Source organism: Empidonax traillii, unplaced genomic scaffold (genome assembly GCF_003031625.1).
Source record: "Empidonax traillii isolate 1590-97213 ecotype Southwest subspecies unplaced genomic scaffold, ASM303162v1 scaffold1018:size752740, whole genome shotgun sequence".
NCBI classification, from domain to species: domain Eukaryota; kingdom Metazoa; phylum Chordata; class Aves; order Passeriformes; family Tyrannidae; genus Empidonax; species Empidonax traillii.
The window spans coordinates 58,956-66,893 of NW_020956211.1; the positions used below are offsets into that span (position 1 = coordinate 58,956).

Here is a 7,938-nt window from a genome sequence, read left to right on the forward strand (position 1 = left end):
ATATCCAAATAGAAATAATCAAGACTTTCAGAAAACACGAATAAGATATTTTGTTATCTCAGTTTATTATGTATTGATAGGTCATTTTTACCTATTTAAGAACAGTTAGAGAGTAATTATAGTATTATATTTCAGCAGAGACTTAAATGTAAGCCTGAGGGCAAGTTAAATAGAATTGGACAGGTACTGTGCCTACAGTGTGGAGAAAAGGATTGGATGTGTGGGATGCAGTTTAAATAACTTTATCTTGCTCCTAATACAGAAGCCTCAAACTTTGCCTCCCTTCCACCCCAAATATGATGAAATAAAGTTGTGCATGTCACTAAAACATGCTTCTCTCACCTCCAGAAGAAGCATTTTAAGATAAAAATTAGCACTACGGTATCAAACCTTCCCTCCAAGATCCCATTCAGGGAATTGTGCTTGTCAGTCTCCTCTGGTATGTCACAGAATGGGATCCCAACCCTCAGCAGAACTAGTCAGCCCTGGAGCCAATTTTATTTCTAAATAAATGTTTGAAGGTATTTGCTGTTCTTTTAAACTGTCAGTGTGTAAACACTGGCAGGAATTGAAAAAGTAAAAATTCAATCTTGATCAGAATGTTCTCTCCTATACTCAGAAATTCACCTATTAATATTTAAGGATGTTAAGAACATATTACCTTTTATTAATAAAATCAATTTCTTGCAGGAGCACAGAGTGTGCCACCACTTTCAGCAGCCCATTGGCCCCTTGAAGCTTTGGAAGAGCAGGAGCCCATCTTAAACCTGTCCCTATGGAATCTCCTCTCAGGTCATTTTTAGTTACAGAATGACCTACCATTTCTCAACAGGAGCATTTCTGAGCCAGATCACAACATGATCAACATCCAAGATCGACTGGAAACACTTCTGGTGCAGGTTGGGTTCAGCCACCTGTTTGCAGGAAGGTGCATTTCAAGGTAACGTGATGTCAAAACCATAAATGAGGTTTATTTATGCTTTCTTTATTTATTGCTGATTTTTACTTCTTTATTTCTGATGGCCTTCTGACACTGAAATGTTTTAAGTACTGCTCTAATCCACGTTGCACTCATGAGTTTGAATCTAATCCTGTAACGAGCTGGTCTAAGTGGAACAGTTGCCCATGACCAGCCTCATTACAACTCAATTAAGTCCATTTGCAGAGTGCACGGCAGGACTGGGCCCTCAGGAATTTCTTACGTTCCTGGAGCTTATGAAATTGCTGGGTATCTTCAACAAGGCAACAGCTCTGCATCCAAATCATCATTTATTCCTATGTGCTTGGTTAGCACCAGCCACCTGTCAGCTCTTCTTTTTTGCAGAACTAGACACTTCCATTCCTATAAAACTTGCCCCCTTTTTATAACAATCTGGCTTTTAACACCAATCCCCTGAGCAAACACTGCAGAACTCTCTCTGCCTTCCAGCTGCTCTGAGATGAAGTAACAGCCCACTGTCATGGACGATGCTAAGTTGTACCAGAGGACATCCACGCTCCTCAGGTACTTGCCAAGCATGACTTCAGTTCTACAGAAGCTATTATGAGAAATAAAACCTAATTTGCAAGCCCTGTTTTTTAAAACCAATTTCTCCACTGCACAGCAACCTGTTCAGCAGAGACTTCTTCCTGTCTTGTGATGTGGATGCTGCCAGGCCATAGCAAGCCTGTTTCTGCACAATTCAGAAACACCTGACTGACCTTTCCACCCAAAATCCAGGTAGCAGAGATGGTCTGATGTGCTTGCTTGTCTTGCAAAGCATTTACTTCATAAAACCAGACAAGTGGTATGTTACTGAATCACAGAATACCTCCAGTTTTAAGGAACCCACAAGGATCTGTTAATAAATAGAAGTAAAACTTCAGTCAGAGACAAACTGTCACAACGGAAAGAAGTGAAAAAGGTTTATTTTCTCAAGGAATAGCGAAGGTTGAGCAGGTACAACCAGCAATTTTTCTGCTGTGTTTCCCTCTCCCCTCTCAGCAGTGCTTCTGAAGCACATAACCAAATTCTCAGTCAATGTCATGTCAAATAGCACAAAAAACCCCACTCCCTCACAATCAAATCTTCCTTTGGTATCCCTGTGACAGCATTCCCACCCCTCATGTTTACAGCCTGTTAGTTCCTGATGGTTGTCCTCTCCTTGCTTTGGATCTCAGAAAAGTGAAATGTTGATATTGAAAGAGAAATTCATCGGGGTGATGAGTAGTTACCTGGCATTGAAGCTGTCAAACCATGAAAGTGTCTTACAACTGCCATAGAAAAATGAAAATATTCTTTAAAACTGTGACAGCTGCAAAGTGAGACAGAAAATGAAGCTGCCTACACCTGGAGACTGCTGTCCCCTGTGTGAGCACACTAGCCTCTGCTCTGGACTGCACAGCAGGTTTCATGGAATCACAGAATCCTCTGAGTTGGAAGGGACCCACAAGGATCATCCAGTCCAACTCTTCCATGACTGACCTGCAGAGGGATCAAACCCACAGCCTTGGTGTTGTTATTACCATGCTGTAACCAAGGCAGACCATTTTGCTTCCTATTTCCCCTCTGCCAAAATAAGGCGTTGCTGCAGTCCTGTTTTAGAGGAGACAGAAGAACTGCCAGGATCCCAAGGGCAAGCAGCTCCCTGCAAAGGATCAGTGTGGGGCAGGATGGCTGATGGAGCCTCACCACGCTCAGAGGCATCCAAAGACAAGCAAAGGCAGCTCAGGCTGGAGGAGATCTCAGCTCACTGGAGGAGAAGCTGAGGAAAACCCCTGACCAGTGCAGGGCACAATTCCAGCCTTTCTGAGAATGCAGTTTACATTATGAATGTGTTTTTTCAGGAGTCAAAATAAAGATGGACGTGAAGCTCCAAACTCTGCAGAGTCCTGAACTTGCACCCTGAGTGTCACACAGCAAAGCACTTTGCTTTCCACGGAGGATCACAAAGATTCTCTTTGCCACAGTTCCTGAAAAGCTGCTCATTTCAGGGAATCTCACTGAAACCATTTCTTGACTCTATGAAAAGCTGAAGATTTAGATGCTTTAGGACACTTAGGCAGAGATTTCCACAGGTCACCAGAGAACTGGGATGTTGAGCTCTTGCCAGAAGTCTGAACATTGAAGAGTGAGCACAGGCAAGCAAATATTTGAGGTATTTGACCTCCCCCAAAGGTACCAAGGCTAAGCACCCAGGTAACTAACCACTTGCAGAAACACAAGTCCCAGATTTTGGGAGGTCATTTCTGTCAGCATGGAGCAGCTATTAGGAGATGTGGGAGATCCAACACCTCTGCCTCAGCCTGAAGGCATCAAGGAGCCTGCAGGGCAGAGCATCAGTGGCTTCAGGGCTGTTAATTACTGCTGTGATTTTATATGAAGTCCAAGTGCAAAGGTGGGTCAGGAGGGACATTTAGCAGGGCTGCTTTGAGGGCAGAGAAAATATGAGATTACAGTTAGGAGTGGAAGATTGGTATTCTCAAATCAATACCCTACAATAAATATAATGTGTTAATCCAATTAGCTGAGTGCAGCAAGATGAATCTGGGGGCTATTGGTGAAACAGGAAGATTGCAAAAGGCAATGTAAAATTAAATGTACCCAAAAGGGAGGGGCAATGGAAACAATACTCTAAAACCATGGGATTGGTTGACTATGTGCAGTTTGAAAACTTAACCTGAGTACTGAAGTCATCATGGAATTTTTGGAGTTTTTATTCTAGAGGTTGAACAGAGACATGTTTTTCCACAAGTGAAAACACAACAATGCGAAAATTCTGCAGATGAAGCTTGTTAAACTGTTTGCTAAATACCTTTGCCCTGTAATACACTGAAAAGAAAGAGAAGTATCACTGTAATGACGTAGCTGCTTGCAGAAGCTCGTTAACTCGTCCCACAGCCCCCTGTCCTCGGTGAACTCAGCAGCCAGATTTAGCAGGAGCTGTGGAAATAACGGGGAGGAGGCAGGAGCTATGGAAATATCAGGGAGGAGGCAGCAGTCAGGCTAAGAAAAGAACTGGCAGCCGAGGAAGGACAGGTATTTCAGACAGTTCCCAACACTTAAAGAACTCAGCTCTCAGTCTGTGGGTGTGTTTGCTCAGCACCTCGAATCAGTGGCTGTTCTACACAACAGCAAAGCAATAATTCCAACTAAGCACACCAGGAAAACTTCTCTCCCTGAATGTTCAAGGGGCAGCTAATGAAGACAGACTTATGCACGCATTTATTAAAATTCTCTCAGCACTGAGCAGTTCAGTTTTTAAGTTTCATGTGCGGCTTGAAAGCCAGGCAGCAGCCAAGCCGTTTGGAAGAACAGCATCTCTTCAGAGGATTAGGAATTAAGTAAACTGCACATTAGAGATAAAATAGGGGAGTGCTTGTCTTTATTCTTAATAATAAACCACAAGGCATTGAGCTACACAGCATGATTAGCTCCTTTCAACTCCTCACTACTACTGCTGAGACAGCAGTGTGGCAGTTTCACTGAAACATTAAAGAATACAGAGCGATTAAGTTAAAATTAAGTGAATTTAGGGCAGGCAGAAATGCTACACTGCAACCCAAAAGGGATAAGTGTTCTGTTTGGGCAAAGAGCAGCCCAAGCCCTAGTAGTGTTAGAATGGATTCCTGGAAAACAGGAGTTATTCATGGTTTGAAGTGACCGGCTCTGGGGCTGGACACGTTACTCTGCATCTCTCCTCTCCCTCCTGAGTTCCCTGGGTACTCTAAAATATCAGCCCTGCAGTGGTGCCTGCCAGGCTGGGGAAAAGGATGAACTTGGGGAACCCCAGCTGAAGGCTCATCCCCTCCTCCTCCTACAGTCTTGAACTTCATGTTTCTGTGACTGGATTCCTCATTTATAAACTGCCCTTACAAACATGACAAAACCCGAAAACAATCCCAGGCAACCAAAGAACAGTTAAGTCTGTGAGATACAGAGATACTAAACAACAAGGGGACACTTTGGACCATTAAACAATCAGCTCAAAACATACAAGACATTAGCAAAACCCATGACTGACCAGACTCCTGGGAATGAAAACATTCTCCTCAGGGTGGACACAGGTCTGTCTTCACTGTGGACCTGCAAGTACTCAACTTCTCTCTATGGTTTAGTGAGATACTAAATTTATTCAGCTGTACCCTGACCTCATTTAGGATGGCTGGAGTAACAGAAGACACAGATCAAACATCCCAACCCTCCTCCCCCACAACCTCAGCTGTAGCCTATGAACCTGCATACTTTGTCCCTTACTGTCACCTTCCACCTGTGGGAGAAGCTCACCTGAAAGCTATTGCTTTGAGCATCTACCAACTCCCTCCTTACAGTGCTCCTTCACTGCCTGAAAAAACTGGGCAACACAGAAACCACTAAAACCACTTTGGCACCAAAGCCCAGCCCATCCCATTAAGGCAAAGCTGTTTGCTTGTCTTTGCACAGCCTTGGTTGGGCCATACCTGCTTAGGAGCCACCTCTTCCTGCCTCACAGAGCCTGGCAGAGCTGACTCAGACCCAAAACTAAGCAAATCTAAAGGAGCAAACAGACATGCCTTAGCTCGCTGAGAAGCTGCAGCTCTGTTAGTGGCCTTCAGGCACTGCCCAAACCAGGGCTGAGTGCCACATGCACACATTGTGTGCCAGGATGGGCCCTGAGGTGTCTGCCACCAAAGCACACGAGGCAGAATTAGAGCTGCTGAGAATCTTCCAGGAAAACACTGGAAAAAGGCAATGAATCAAAATGAAAATGCCTCCTGGAATGGACTCTGTTCCAACAACAGGGGCCAGTTCCCCACGGACTCTCTTAGGCTGCAGGGATTTCACAACATCTCAGGCAGAGCAGACATATAAATCACCTGAAAGGGCTTTTGGTTTAACTCTACAGCACCAGCAGCGTTTGGAAAGTTGTGTCTACCAAAGCTGGCAGAGCTTCCAGATTTGTGGATTGTGCTCCCCTCAGGGAAAATACGAGAAGGGAGCCTTTGGTCAGATTTGAAAGGAAAATCTCCTCAGTTTTTGGGTTCCTCTGGACTGATACCTGTCAGCATTTTGGGAACCAGAAAGTCCGATTACTGCAAAGACCCACTTGTTGGCTTGGCTTGCTCAGGAAGATGCCCTGGGATTCACAGAGAGCCTGAACTCTGCCTCCTGAAGCTGGCATGGTCCCAGGTCCCTGTCTGCCCTGTGGCAAACAACCCCAGGCTGTGGCTGTGCTGGGGCATTAGGAACCATTACTTCATCCTGGGTAAACATTTCAAAACAACACTTCCTGTTTTGTCTTTTAAAGTTATCAGGAGAGTTGCATTCTCCACCCAGAAGAATGACTTCTCTTGTTCACTGTTTCCATAGATCTACAGGATGGAGATATGATGCAATGGATAATATCCCCAGAGAAGTTTGGAATACCAGGCTCATTATGATATTGGGTAAACTATGTAAACCTGAGAGTCTCCCACTCAGTTGCAGAGGCAGCAAGAGCTCCACAACCCCAACCTGGTGCCTGTTCAGCTTTACTAAACCAACCAAAATAAGTGATTTTGTCCTAACTCTTCCAGTAATGTCTCTAATAAATGTTCTCACACCTGTGAGAAATTCAGGAACTCCTGGGATTTCTCTGAGGCTCAGCAGTGAGAGTTTGTTGTTACCTTCAACAGGTCTTCAGTTACCTACAGGAAGAAAAGATTCACAGGTATCATCAGCCTCTGTCTTTCCAAGACTTGCAAATTCAGAAATGCACAAAAAAAACCTTTTTATTTTGCAACTGAGTTTCCATTAACTTTCATTTAGACCTCCTGTTTATCTCCCAGTTAGACCATCCTCTGTCCCTTTCTCCAAAGCAGAAATACCCCCACACAACATCTTCCCCCAGGCTAATGTTCAGGCACTGCTTTCATACCCACCAGATATTACAGAGGTACTAACCCTGTATGTGCCTTCCAGATAATCCATCTGAACTTCCTGAAGTCAACCACCTGCCAAAAACCCACAAGATACCAGCAAACCAACCTTCCTTCACAGAGCCAAAACTCTCATCTAGTATTCTAGACGAAAGAAAATCCTGCTATTTTACACTGAAACATCACATTTTGTCTTTTGTCCCCCATCCCAATATATATCTGTGAGGGTCTTTTGCTGTCTTGATGAGCTAAGTGGGAAATTTCACTGATGGGATGCATTTAAAAACAAAATCAAAAGCACGAATCACCAACAGGTGTGGTGTTGCAGAGCTGTCTTCTTATTTTTCAGTTGGATTCCCAGGTTCAGTGAAGTGCTGAGTTGCCACACCAAAATGCAGCAGGTATTTTGGAAGTCAAAGTCAAGGACATTCACGGTTCAGCCCTTCAGTGTCAGGCAAATTCAGTTCTGCACATTTGGGGAGAAAGTTGTCAAAGGTACAGGAACAAAAACAAAGTCCAGTTTGATCCCACAGTAATCTAGATTCCAGAATTTCATAGAAACTCATGTAGATTATCAATTAGTCAGAGATCCACCCACTCTGTGCTAGATATGCTGGAAATAGACTGTTCTCTGCTTCATCAAGCACTCATGGTGCCATTCAGAGCAAAGTTTACTCAGCCAAGCTGTAGAAACAGGGAACAAGTTCATGGAGTTCAGAATTTGCAGTGATATAGAGCTGTTGCAGCCATTATAGAACAGTTCTTAAAATCCAATGCCCACTTTGATTGTAGTTCCTCCAAATTCAAGCCAACCTAAAGATAAAACTAAATAATCTGCCAGAATAGATTTATGCATTGCTAATGGGTATTAGAAAATTTTACTGCAGAAAAAAAAAAAAAGAATAAAACAAAAAGAGCATGATGAAACCTCGCTTACAGAATTCCTAATAACAGATATAAAAGTTCTTTACAAGAGACAAGGCAGGAGGGAAGGGCAGGGAGAAAAGCATCACTTATCACAGTGAAAAAAACAAAGGCACAGCACAGATTCTTAATATTCAT

General features: G+C 43.6%; 1 long non-coding RNA gene across 1 annotated transcript; it reads right to left on the reverse strand.

Moving 5' to 3' along the window:
- Nucleotides 1-6,565: 6,565 nt before the first annotated feature.
- Nucleotides 6,566-7,938, reverse strand: LOC114068238. Its single transcript, XR_003573532.1, has 3 exons — nucleotides 7,185-7,938; nucleotides 6,880-6,951; nucleotides 6,566-6,645 (listed from the first exon to the last, which is right to left on the reverse strand). It is a non-coding gene; the product is annotated as an uncharacterized LOC114068238 (long non-coding RNA).